Genomic DNA, 15144 nt, shown 5'->3' with positions numbered 1-15144 from the left:
TATCATTATGGTTGTATTTTTTTTTTTTTTTTTACATATGAGTCACCACTTATCAAGACACTGAGGCCACTCAAGGATAAGGGTTATCGTAGTAGTTGTTATTAATGGAAATTTGGTAGATTAGATTACTTATGGGGCGGTACGTCAAGAATTTGTTTATGTTGGACTTGAAGACAACCAAGTTGTAGTCAGCTGGGAAGCAGGCAAACGGAAGAGAGTTCCACAGGCGTGTAGTTTAAAGAAAGAAGCATTGTTCATGGAATCTACATTTTGATTTAGGCACAGTTAAAGAGTGGGGAAAGTTATTGCCAATGGTTTCAGCTAGACTGGTGTTTTTCGAGAAAGATTGGCGAGGGGGGGGGACCAAAGACTGAAGCTCAGACGAGCACTTGCTGTGAAAGTAACGATAACGCAAAGACAGGCTCACGACGTCCCTTCCGTGGGAAAGAGGTTGCAGGGAAGAAAAAAGGGCATCCCTCGCTACGTTCTTTCATTTGGATGATGGTGATGCCTTTCTATCTTTAGCCATTAACTCTTTGTGAAATTTGTAAACAAAAGATGAAGCAACATGTAAAAATGGTTATTTCTAAATTGCTATTGCCTTTATAGTCATGATGTCTGCTTCTTCATTTGTTGTGTAATTATAAGAAATGCCATTGATATCCTGAAATTTGGATAATATTCCTTCTATGATTAAAAAATAATGCATGTCCTCCCAGGATGTGTAACGTGTGTGTGTGTGTGTATATATATATATATATATATATCATTCAAACAGTGTTTGAATATATGGTTAAGTGGCAGTTTTAGTCATTTAGAACTGCTTTAATGCTTCAGTGCTCGCTGATTTTTCGACCAAATTTCCAACAATTATTACAGTTTATAGATCACCTTCTCAGCTATAGTGTGAAAAACTTTTTTTCAATTTTTGTTCAGTAAAACAAAAGTTATGACGAATTTACTGGTGTTCAAAATCATAAAGAAAAACGTAAGGAGGTGAGCAATGTTTTTTATGACTGGTTTCCATAGCAACCACATCACTTCAGCGACTACTGTTGCTACCAATTCACCGCTCTTGTGAAAAGAAGTAACAAGTGAAACAGAATGAAAGGGAGATAATTGGGGGGGGGGTATTGAAAGCAGACGAGTGCCATACATTGTTTTTACATGTGTATGTTATGTTTATGGAGGACAAAAAACTAAGATTGAAATTAAACAAAGAACAAGTGAATTTACTGGAAGCTTGGCAAAATCATGTATTACAATAGAAAAATGCGAGCATGAAAAGTAATATGGTTAAGCTTAAACATGGAAATATAAAGGACTAGTTGTTAAAACAAAAAAAGGAAAGGACAAGATATTCTAGTAAAAAATATAATAAATTTATATCTTAAAATATTCCAACATTAAGAATTTTTTTTATTTTATTTCAATTTATAATATATAATCAATTCTTAATGCTGCAATATTTTAAGTTATAAATTTATTATTTATATTTTTACTAGAATATCTTGTCCTTTTCTTTTTCAGTTTTAACAACTAGTTCTTTACATTTCCATATTTAAGCTTAATCATATTACTTTTTATGCTCACATTTTTCCATTGTATTGTAATATATATATATATATATATATATATATATATATATATATAGTGTGTGTGATGTTGAGAGATGAAACCTGATCAGTGAGAGTTGAAGGTATGTTACATAGAAGCAAACGAGATGGGGATATGATGAATCTATAATGTGAATGCTAAAGATAGGCTTAGATTTGATGACCTCAAAGCAAGAGTAAATCTGGATAGTATAGGGAGATGTGTGCAGAACAGGAGACTTTGTTGGTGTTATGTTGAAAGGAGAGATAGATTAGTAGATGTAGAACAGTTGAGGTAGCAAGTTCAGTTTACAGGGGAAGGCAAACGGAAATCTGGAAGGAAATGATAAAAATAAACTCAAAAGAAAGAAGGATAAATAAAGATTTGAACAGAATTAGTTTGGAGTTAAATTTCTAAAGTATCCAACAAATGCCAGGATATAAAACGGACATTAAACTAAATTTGATGATTGTTGAGCATTATTAATTTCAAATGAAGCAAATGATTTTTGTTGGCAATCGTTTTCCCCCAACATCTTTCTAATTGGATTCAAACTTAGCACATCCAAAATTGTTGATCTGTGTCGTTAACCACTTAACCACAGTCACCTCCCTGAGGATGATTGGGATTATGGTTTACAAAGCACAGATCATGTTGGATAATCCAGGTGCCCGGGAATGATGCCAAAGGAAAGTCGGTCAGATCCTAGATGCAGGTGCCCCCCGGAAATGACGTCAGAATGGGAGACGTAGAATCCCTGGCAAGACTGACCGACATTTCAAGACAATGTGTGGTGTAATGCTTTGACATCATCTGTGCCAATAAAATAGAGAGGCAGACAAAGGACAGGAGAGAGAGAGCAACTACAATGGGTGAGCTAAGTGACACATTTTTCTCCACTGCAAAAACATACCAACCCCATCACTAATATCATAACTGCCATTCTGAAATCAAAAATTTTATTTTGAATAAACAAAATATTTTATAACCAGCTGTGTGTTTTTATTTTACTGCCAAGTGTATATATCGAGACAATGACAGAAGTTGATTTTTTTAGAAATTATATAGACTGAAAAACACATTTAATGACCAGCTGCAGCAAATATATAACAATCACAGGAAAGAGTTTCTAGTTTTTACTTTTTGTTCTTTTATTATTCATGTAAGTTTATACATTCAAGCAAGTAACTTTTATTGCAAAATGTGAAAGAAAAAAGAACTTGCGGGCTAACAATTGAGAACAGAAAGAATGTTGGAAAATCTAGATTACAATGTAAGCAATTTGAGCAGAGACATTATTGTGATTCTCTTTCTGCTAACTGAAATGCACTTTAATTAAGTTTCCACCCTTCTATAGCAGAGCATTGTTTATCATGAGTGCTTGTCACAGGTCTAATGGGTAACACCGCAGGCTATGAGATCAGCTATGCTGAATTTAAATCCCATCAGATCTATTGTGTTCAATTACACACCAATCTATTGTGAAAAGTATGGACCCATACTGCATCTTTTAAGTGATAGGTAAAATAGCAATTTGTGTTTAACTAATAGTATACATTAGATTATTGACAATAGGTGTTGTCTTGCCATTAAATGATCAATAAGAAAAAGGATTCAAATTTATCAATGTTGAGTTCTATCCCTTTAGGTAGGTAAGAACACTGTTTCTCATTATTGCTTTTCTAAATAAAAATACAAGATTTGTTTCTCTCGCATTTGAAATTTTTACCACTTTTTCAGGCTATTTACATATAATTTCCTAAAAAAACTAGAACCTGTGTTTGTGAAAAATCAACAGCGGTATAGTTTTACCAAAACAAGTTTATTTTTCTTCACCATTAACAATCAGGTCAATAGTAATTTTCTTGCTGTCAGGCTTTGGAGGTTCATCCTATTAGACTTTACCTTCTCTTTGAGAAAGGTTTAGTTTATCACCAATCACCTGAGGCACCCCCTACCAAGGAATTCTAGCAGAGGTGTTGAAGCATTTTTTTTTTTTTTTTTTTTTTTTTAGGCCAGAGTGTGACCTATACTGCACTAGCTTTACAACTTAACACTTGACCTTGTGTCTAACCTCAATAAATAAATAAAATAAGACGGCCACTTGTGATTGTGTAGTCGATAGAACGAATTATGTCTCCATGTGATGGTTATGAGGGATCAATAAAACTGTTTACAAAGATGCATGTCTGCATATGATTTTTTATTGTAATCTTGAAAAAAAAATGAATGTGGCAGAAGTATTTTGAAGTTTCATATTCTGAACTCTTTACCAAACGAATCCTTTGAATAGGAAAGATTAAGATGGCCAGCCTGTTTCTGTCATATTTGGCAAAGAAACCCAACTTTTTTTTACCACAATATTTATTTCTAAGTAAGTAAAAATAACACAAAAAAAAAACGAAAAAACGATCGATTAGAATATTGCACTGTGACAGCTGTCCTATCAATTTGAATTTTTTTTTTAATTGTCGTAAAAACTTTTTTGTTTTATCGATTAATTGAATTTGGAAGTATTTTTCTTTGCCAATTGTGCTTTTTATTTATTTATAAAAGCTATAATTAATGCAAAAAAAAAAAATGTTTCAATTTTTTTTTTTAGATGAACATTGATTATTTGTATTATTTGCAGTATCCAGACTGTTATTTTCATCTTGATTGTTATATTCATAATGTTTATTGGTTAATACAACCTAAACCTTCTGTCTCTTTTTCTGAAATCTTTATTTTGAACTCAGGAACTGAATCCTTTATGTAACCCATAGTAGATTGTTTTCGTTCTGTCAGCCACAAACAGGTAGAAGTGTTAAGTATTATGTTGTTATTGATACAAGACTTTTTCTGTCTCCCCCCCCCTTCCTTTCCAATACTACTTCAATTATTTTGTCCAATATATATATATATATATATATATATATATATATATGGTGGGGGGGGGGGAGATGACAGGTGTTGTTGAAATTGTTATTACAGGGGTTGGACAAACAATGGAAAGTGTTGGAAAGGGAGGAGAGAGGGCTGGAAAGGTCTTGTACCAGCACATTTTTTCCTATTCCCCATAAACCTTCCTGAGACCATGCTAGAAAGGCTTGTATCTTGCTAAAAACATGAAACCATGATTATGGTAATTTTTCAATTTTTATAAGTTTAAAACATATTAATTAATGCAAAATTTACAAGATGTTTCTATTATTTTGTCCAACTCCTGTAACAACTATTTCAAAAACGTTTGTTATTTTTGCCCCACTCTTTATATGGATATATTTCAATGATGTTCTGATTATAATAATTATTAATTATTCATAGTTATTGGATCCCATATTAAATTCTATACTAGGTCTTATTAGGAGGCTATTGACACCCAACATATGTTTTGCTTTTTTGAAGCATCCTACTCTACAGTTTTTCCGTCTTCAGTTCGAAAAGATGCACGTAAAGGTTTAGGTAATATCGGCCGAAATATCAAAATATTGTGAAAAAAAACAACCAAATTGAGACTAGTAATGTGAATGATGCAGAAACAATTTTACAACTCACAATGAAGAAATTGCAATCTTATCAAATGATTTTGTTTAATACGACCAAACATTGAACAAATCACCTCAGTTTGATTATTCTTGATTATTATTTGTAAAATAATGACGAAAATACCAATAAACTGATTTGAATTTTAATCAAATCAACTTGAGATATTTTCCAAATGTGTAGAAATGTTATTGTCTCCTTGTCAGGTCTGAAGATATCTTGCTTTTTCATGGGACGTTAGCATCAGATTTTTGAAAGATGACAACTTTGTAAAATTTTCATAAGTATTGGACATCAGTTAAATATTCCCCTCCCTTCAAATTTGTTTCTTTGAAATATTTTAAAGGGTTTTTAAAGAGTATGATATGAACACAACCTCCCATTTGAAAGCTCAAACATGTCAGATTTGCATAATTATTAGACATCAAAAAGATACCTTAAATTTTTAACATTTTCTATAATCAAGATAATGAATTTTGATCAAAATTAGAATAAGGATTCTAGACACACGTTTTAGTCTGATCATATCTTGATTTTAATCTTCGTAAGATGATATAAAAAATGTTGAATCTCATTTTTACCCTTCCTATAATGAGTTTTCTTCCAGTATGTGTGTATATATATATATATATATATATATATATATATATATATAAATCCAAGATGGCATAATGGTAAGGTAACTGCAGCTTCTCTTTCAAATTTTCGGATTCTCAGCATGTCGTATCACATTTTAATTCCTTTTGATGGATTGATTGTTGCTATTTCTTCTGATGAGTTAAGGGCATAATAGATTCACTGATTGATATAATTATTAAGTGATTGATTTTGCGCTACAAAACAGACACTGTCAAGAACTGTAAGGATTAATTGATGTAAAGGAATATAAAATTGTCAACATCATGTATTTTGGAATATAAATTTTTGTCATTTATTCTATATATAGCTCTGTATTCACATTGAGCTTCTTATATAAGGATTGATATATAAACTGAAAAATATATTTCTACAGAAATATATATATATATATGTATACACAAATGCATTCAAGTTAACAAAAGCTTCGAAAATAAGCTAATCTCATTAAGATTATTTGACTTAAACTGAGCAGTTTTTGATCATGTGCTAAATAAAGTGTATCAATCAATATTCTGATTATTTTAGGTAAGAGATTAAAATCTGATCAATTGCTGATTGGTGGTCTTTTTCTTTTTTTTTTTCTTTTTTTTCTTTTTTTTCTTTTTCCTTTTTTTTCTTTTTCCTTTTTTTTTCTTTTTTTTTTTTTTTTTCGCTTTCATTGTAATTTATGATTAGATATTTTTTGTCTCTTTGTGTTTTGAGTATTTGTGCTTGTAGTGTTTTGTATGGGTTTTAGGAGGTACCTCCGAGTTAAGAAATTGGACATCCATATTTCAGTACATTACATCTAGTTTTAATGTTAAAATTGTTATCTTTTTTTATGTGGAGTCTTTTGAAGAGAATCAAATGTCATAAATAATAATTTATTACTAATGATAATATTACTATTTCATTATACTTTAATGAATCTGGGTCAAAAATACAGATCAGATGAAATATTAAGCCATGATGGAGTTGTATGTCCTCTAGCCATGATGGAGTTGTATGTCCTCTAACCGCTGTAATAATTACGGATGTGTACAGGTGTAGGAAGGAACCCCGAGGAGGGGGGGGGGATAAAAAATGGTAGTAGCAAGGGGAGGGTCAAAACAAGAGTAGGCAGTTTGGGTGAAGAGGTGTTTTTAAAAAAAATTTTAAAAGTGGTAGTAGGCAGGTTCGGACCCGTAATGCGAAGGAGGAAAAGAAGGGTGAAAAAAACGTGACGTCTTTGCCGATGCGTCCATGGCAAAACCGGAAGTCATGAATGCCAAAATTAAGCGTAGTCAATCCAATGGTGATGATGACTTGTTAAAATGTTGGCGAAAAAAGCGACCCCTCCTTGTACAAAACTGTCCAGTTGAGGGTGAATGGATAAATGTTTTTGGACAATTTTTCGATATTTGCTGTCTGAAGGATCAAGCTTGAAAATGATTCCGGTCTCGTCAGGATCCGTCACCTCTGTTGAAAGTTTTTGCAAGACATACAAACACACACACATTTTGCCTTTTCTATATTAGAAGAAGAAGATAAGAACTTGAAAAATAATTTAAATTCTTCTTTATACAAATAATAGCAGGAAGACCCAGCATGGCCTGGGATTAAATGAGGAACATACTCATAGAACCATATTAGTTTTTTTTTTTCTTTCTTTTTTTTCACTTCCTAATATAATCATAAAAAACTGAATTTTTGTAAAACTGTAAATCAATGTCTTATACAAGGGGATTTCTGCTTCCATAATTCTCTTAGAGATGGAGCTGAAGTGCATAGATTTAGGATCATTTATATTATCTTCCCCAAGAACCTCTCTATACATTTTTTTTATATAGATTCTCTTTCCTTTCTTTATATAGGGAACACGCATACAGAGGTTGACATTTATATATAGATTGTTTGCCGAATTCCTGTTTCATAAATCTGTAAGCTTGCACGGACATGATTATCATGTTTTTTTTGTCTTTTTTAAGAGACAAATCAAGAAAATTGAAAGCTTTTCTTCACATCCTCATCAATGTAGGAATTGATGAAGTGTGTATTATGTAAATTGAAGAACTCAACCACACAACTCGATTACTATATTAACGAGCGTCATGTTGCGTTGCTTAGCAACGGTTTATAAAGGGGAACAGAAAAACTGCTCATTTAACTGCCATGGTTACACAATGATTTTCTCTTTGGTTAATTTCATTCTGTGAAAAAGCGGCTTTTCCTGCCTTCTCTCTCTTTTTTTTTTTTTTTCTTTTCTCTCCAATTTCCTTTCACCTTGTCTCTATGCTTTCCTTTCGTCATACATAATGATCGGTTAATTAGTTTAGGAGTGAATTCGGTACATACAAGTCTGTAAACATTATTGATATATAGCTCAATCAATAATATTTTTTATATTCATCCACATACAGTACTGTTTCACTGTTTTACAGCTTATCAGTGCGGCTAGCCAAGCAACTACCTCAAACCAGGATCGAAAGTGATCGTCCAAACGACCGTCGGAGCATCTAACCGTTGCGCTATATGGCTGCTGCTATATGGGCAGTGAATTAACAATGTTTTGACATTGTCCAAATACCTAAGCTCAATTTGTTTACACAAAGAGCTAATGATAATTTGTATATCACTTCCCAAATGCTCAGGTTGGGCATTTGGGAAGTGATATACAAATTACCATTTGTGTGTGTGTATATATATATATATATATATATATATATATATATATATATATATATATATCTGTAACTTTATAAAGGCATAGAAACTATGAAAACAAAAATAAAACACTCTTATGAATGAGCTTGATAATCTTGGAGTCCCCCCCCCCTTTGATGGCCACTTCACACTAAATCACTTGACTAAAATATACAGTTTCTTAATTTTGGAGATGAGGATTGATTATTCGTGTTATTTGGACTTTTCGGATTACTGTTGGCATTTTTATTTATATTTTCATAATATTTCAATCAATATAATCTCCAACCTTCTTCAAATGTGTCTCGTCGAACTCTTGAATCTGCAGAGAATTTCGAACGGAGATTTTTATTTAATTCACAGGAAGTAGCATGATTTCATTACAGGTAGAAATCTTCAATCATTTGCAACTGTATTTTGAATGCTGCCCACACTGAGGCTTGAACCTTCAACCTCCAGAAGAGTGTAATTTAAAACTGAGTTTTACCAAGTATTCTATCTACTACACCACTGATCCTTGCAAACAAATCTTGTTTGAATTTTGGCAACCTCCTTAGCCTATTTTTACATGTACAATCTTACTTAGCACTATATATATATATATATATATATATATATATATATATATATATATATATATATATATATATATACCACTATTAATTTATATATGTTTGGTTTATAATTAATGGTTCCCATATTGTGTTAAATTCTATACTAGGTCTGTTTAGTAAGAGATCGCCACTCGCCACTCAGCATATGCACTGTTTCTTTGAATTGTCTTACTCTCCACTGTTCTTATCATGAGGATGTGTTTGACTGAAAAATTCCAGAGTTCGACAAGATACACCTTAAGAAGGCCGTAGGTTACATGGATTAAAACATAAAAATAACACTCAGTTATGAGTACAGTAATCAAAGAATAAAAAAAAAACAAAAAAAAAAACAAGTGAAGCATGCATGCCCCCCCCCCCAAGTTCAACATTTGCATCCCCTCCCCATTTAGCCCTAAAAACCCCAGGAGACGTTAAATCCTAGTGAAAATGAGCAAACAGTGCAGTTTTAGGCCTTAACATATGTAAATTTGAGTTCTGTACCATACAAAAAAAAGAAATGACTAAGTCAATCATTTGCCCCCCCCCCCCATTTAGCCCCAAAGGTCTCCAAGGTCTTAATATATTTAAATTTGATCTCAGCACCATGCAAAACTGCTAAATAGACATACACAGAAAATTTTGGACAAATATGGTAAAATAGTCCCGAAAATGGAGTGTTTTTATTAGCCCTGAAAGAGCCCCTGGGGCACACCCAAGAGTTATTGCGAAGTACAGACAAACAAAATTATATAGAAATCAGTTAGTTACAACTTTTTTCAGAAAGTTTTATAAAAATCCAAGGCATCAGTTTTCCCCGAAAATCCGTTCTGTTACTTTTTTACTCATGTCATATTTAATGTTTGTGCAAAATTTCAAAAAATTCTCTCTTTACATCATCAACATTTTAATCCACATTTGTCATCAATTGAAATGAATGGCTCTCGTCTTCAGGAGGCCTCAAGTTTTGACAAGCTTCTGGGCTTGACCATTACTCCTGATCTTAAATGGAACACGTATATCAAATCTGTTGCCAAGGCCGCTGGAAAAATGGTGGGATCTTTCTATCGATCCAGTAGATATCTCACTGCTGATGCTATTCTCTATCTATATAAGAGCCAGGTACGTCCAAGGATGGAATACTGTTGCCACATCTGGGCAGGAGCTGCTAGAAAGGACTTGTCCTGCCTTGATAGAGTTCAAAATAGACTTCGTAGCCTCGTAGGAGATGTCCTTTTCTCCTCCTTACAACCTCTATCTCACAGAAGAGATGTTGCGAGTTTGTCTCTGATGTATCGTTATTTTCATGGAAAGTGTTCAACTGAGCTTCAATCTATGGTCCCCCCTCGCCAAACTTTCACAAGAAACACTCGTCTAGCTGTAAACACTATCAATAATTTCCCCCACTCTTTATCTGTGCCTAAACCTAAACGTAGATTCCATGAACAAAGCTTCTTTCTTAGAACTGCACGCCTGTGGAATTGTCTTCCGTTTTCCTGCTTTCCGGCTGACTACAATATGGTTGTGTTCAAGTCTAAGGTAAATAAGTTCTTGATGAGCCGTTCCATATAAGTTATTAAATTTACCAAATTTTCATTACTAATGATTACTATATTGACCAACTTCTACTGTACACTCTTTAACCCTTATCCTTGAGTGGCCTCTGGGCCTTGATAATGTGGTGATGCCTTTGTAAAAAAAAAAAAAAAAAAAAAAAAGGCGTAGTTATTGAGAAAAGTACAAATGGACGAACGGACAAGAGTAAATTTACAGGTCCACCCTCCTTTTGTCGGGGGACCAAAAAAGATATTTTTAAAGTGTATTCATTCAAACTGTATGAAAATATTTTAAATCAAAGTGTGATGGACGAACAGAGTGAGCTATTTGCGTCTAAAAAATAATTTCATCAAACTTTTTCTACAATCACTAATAAATCCACTAAAATGTAGATCACGAATCCATTTTTCATTGTTAGTGAATGAAAGTTTGAAGTTTAAACTAACACCTTTTGTTTTGTGGAATTAGGTCGTTATTAAGAGATGAACACAATTTTTTGATTATCTCTTGCGTCACATGTCAAAGATCTAGGCTGATTTGGTACAAACAAAAATGAAATAGATTTATGTTTAACTAGCCTGGGTCCCCAGTGTTGCCTGGGTATTTGGAGGTATGTGTTGAGCAAAGAAAAAAAAAATGTGGTAGTAGGCAGGCAGGCTTGAACCTGTGACGCGAAGGCGGAAAAGAAAATAAAAGAAAATCTGATGTCTTACTGCTACTCCATGATGCGACCGGAAATTTAAAGCGTTCAAATTTACCATAGTCATTACAGAAATGGCATTGCTTTTAAACCTCCCACAAAAGCAAATTAGACACAGGTCGGTTTTAATGGGGGGAGGGGGGCAGCTCCCACCAAAGAGGGGGGCCACTCTGGCAGTATTGAAATAAATAATAATAGTCTCAGTATGAAGAGCTCCCATACATTGACCAAGGATCAATTACAAAACAGATACTACCTGCCCCAAAGGCCAGGTGGTTGTGTTCCAATAGTTTCACTTTGTCTTTTTCGTATAAATAAACGCTGGAGACGACAGCACGGTGAGAATTTTGTTTAACTCGATCAAAAAAAAAAGATAGAGATGATGTCCATTTGCGAATGCGAGATATTATAATCTAGGAAGTATGTGAAAACTTTTCGCGGAACCTAACCGACGTGAGAAGCCGATGCAAAAAGCCGTTCATGGACATACACAAATGCTCACGCCCATTTTACCTTTTATATATTAGACTAGCGGGGGGGGGGGGTACCCGGTGTTGCCCGGGTGCTTGTAGGTGTGTGCATCTTTTTTTTTGGGGGGGGGAGTAAAGAACAAAAAGGAAACTTAACCCTGTTTAAATATTAAAAAAAAAAAACGATTTTAAAAATGGAAAAAAAAAAAAATGAGGAGGGGGGGGGGCTTGGTTACAGGTCGGCTCGAACCCGGAGCCTTGAGGCCCATAGGCTGAAATTGAACACCTGTGCTACAGCGACAGTCAATGTAAGAGCGATTAAAAAGTGAATGTCAAACATCACACTATTCCGCAGTTTTTCATGAGGTCAAATCGTTTTACTGAGGGATAGTTGACAGTGACGTTTACATCCGATTCAAATCCAGTTTTGCTGTTTTTATAGTGAAAAGTGAAAGCAATATGCGGCGATCCAAATATGTGGAATATTTATCTTTTGAAAGTCGGACAAATTAAATAGACAGGCGACCCCCCGTTGTTAACTCATACATATTATGATTTAGATGTGATATAAAAAGTTTTAAGAAGCGACACTCACGAGAAGGCGTCGGAAAAAAGCCTTTCTCGGACATACACGAAAACACACACACACACACAAACGTTTTGGTTTTTATATTTATAGACTAGTGAAGGTGCCTGGGTGTTTGTCAGTGTGTGTGTAGGGAGGAGGGAAAAAAAGTTTTGGTAGGCAGGTAGGCTCGAACTTCCGCCTTGAAGCAAAGGCAGAAAAGAAAGTGATAACTTGATAACTTACCGCGATGCTAAGAAGGCAGAAGAAATGAAAATGGTTGAAATTAAACGATTAAAAAGTTAAGTGAATGTGTTCACACAGGTGCGTAAATTTAATGGGGTCGGACATCACACCGCACTTAACTTTGGCTGCAAGCCAGTTTCTGCGTATTTGTTTGTTTCTCCCCAAGTTTGGGGAAAATCAGCTCCCCATAAAAGGGGACTGTACAAATGAATAGTAATTGTCTGATATGAAGGGTTTTCCCCCGCATTGATCCAAGCTAATTGCTTTCTGAATCTGTAGCATGAGTGGCAGGGAGCTTCGTTTGTAACGGATTCAGTTTCACTTTTATATGGAAAAGCCAAACAAACAGACTGAGAGGAAGAAATGGTGTGAAAATAGTGTGTAAAAGTTACTGAAATAAAAGATAGACAACCTTATTTCGTAGATCATAGATATTATAATCTAGGGAGTATATAAAAATTTCTAAGAATTAGTGACCCCCTCCCCCTCCAAAAAAAACCCTTTGCTGGAGATACAAAAAATGCACATACACACACACATTTTTGCTTTGATATAATAGAAGATAGAAGAAGACAAACAATTTAGTGATGTTTGAAATGTACATCTGGAGGACGAGGGTGGGAGTGATAAATATGCATGTATTGCATGAGAAACAAATGTTTAAATAAGGAGTGCTTATATGTATGCATAAAAACAATTAGTGCGGAAATGTTTATGTAATTTGTATTTCTTACTTGTTGGCATGCAGGAATACAAAATGTCTTTAAAAAGTCTTTCTAAAAGAACAGAATTTTCTGTGAGAAGATGTGTGGGCGTTAGTTGTAGGGGCAGGGAAGTATAGCTGATGAAATGAAATAATGTTTACACAAGTCTATCCATATATCTCTTACCTCATTGAATTTTTACACCTAAAATAATTAGCAATGTGTGTGGTGTTGAACATTTTTCTAAAATTTAAGTGCATAGTCATAAAATGTTATGTTTGAGCAATTTTAGCTAGTATTCTATTGCTAGGAATGGGATGGAATGTGTTTGATCCATATCAGTGTAATTTGTGAATAAGTATGTGCATATATATATATATTATTATTTATTTATTTATTTATTTATTTTTTCAATAAATATTAGTTCTTTTTTATACCTATGCAATCCTCAGTGCAAGAAGTGATAATTACTGCTGGTCACAGGACTCAAACCCTGTCAACTATGGATTTGCAGACTGGTGTTCTTCCACTCGGTCATCAGGAATTAACATTTAAATGGAAGTGAATTAAGTTACTTATGAAACCGTTTAAGCAGACTTGCTATAATTCAGACAGCGATGAAAGTATTCAAACAAATAAGTTTGTGAATGATGCATGTAACTATTTGTGGTCTGATTCTCAATTCACAAATAAGGCTTGACTTTAATTTTACTTAAAGGGGCTTATAACTTTTTTTTTTCAGTAAATATAAATAACTTTTTATACCTGCACACATCTAATTAATATATATATATATATATATATATATATATATATATATATATATATATATATATATAATTATTCAGAATAATGAAATGCAATATATCTACTGGTATGCAAATCCAGTGATTATCGGTCTTACAAAATAGCTTAAGATAGAGGAAATAAATCATAATTTAAGTATTTAAATTTTAGGATTTGAAAAGGTTAATTTTCTAATGTAGAATTTTTATTGTTGGCAAACAAAGAATACAGTTTAATAAATATATTTCCTTAACCCATGAGTTTTTGATGTTTATTTATCTCCTCAGAGGAAAAATATTAGCAAATATTATAAATGGTTTGCACCTTATTTGCTAAAGGCAATAAACATAGAAAATTAAATTTTTTAAGTTTTTAAATCATTTTAGCTACATAGAATAAGGGAAATTAGATATTGAGGCAGAAAAACGGATATTGAACTTCAAATCCAAAATGTAAAATATTACATCTCATAATATTTTGTAAGACTGATAATCACTGGGTGTGTGTGTAATATATATATATATATATATATATATATATATATATATATATATATATACTAGCAGGGGTGCCCGGCGTTGCTCGGGTGTTTGGAGGTGTATGCTGTGCAAAAAAAGCAAAAAAACAAAAAAAAATGGTTAATTTTTTAAAACTTTGACCCCTATTATGACCCCTTAAAATTTATTGTTTCGGGCTCAAATCACTTTATTAAGTTAGATCCAGGTTCAAGGAACCTATATCTAAAATTTCAAGTGTCTATACCCAAAATTGTCAGAGGAGTTTGGTAGAGTTCTTAAAGGTCAAATCGTTGAAATTTGACCCCTTAACAGCCAAATTTCTGGCTGACACCCGTCACATCGATTTTCCCAAATCTCAGTACCCGGTATTTCAAATTTCGAGTCTATAGACTAAAAATTGACAGTTATTGCGTAGGAAAATGTACACAGACAGACAGACAGACAGACACGTTCACTTTTATAGATATATAGATATCCGAGAGACCTGGCAAGCACCATATTCCTTTTTCTATTATGTTTATTTAATTAACTATGGGTTGGTGTAAGTTAAGTGACATTTATCAAATAACAAATCTTTTAAAATC

General features: G+C 33.3%; 1 protein-coding gene across 1 annotated transcript in view; it reads left to right on the top strand.

The window, feature by feature from the left end:
- The window catches only part of LOC145297700 (synaptogyrin-2-like), a 132811-nt gene that overhangs the window by 103087 nt on the left and 14580 nt on the right, over positions 1–15144 (top strand). The window lies entirely within an intron of this gene.

Source organism: Euprymna scolopes, chromosome 18, assembly GCF_053919585.1.
Source record: "Euprymna scolopes isolate OS-2025 chromosome 18, ASM5391958v1, whole genome shotgun sequence".
Classification (NCBI taxonomy): Eukaryota; Metazoa; Mollusca; class Cephalopoda; order Sepiida; family Sepiolidae; genus Euprymna; species Euprymna scolopes.
This window is presented reverse-complemented; position numbering and strand designations above follow the sequence as displayed.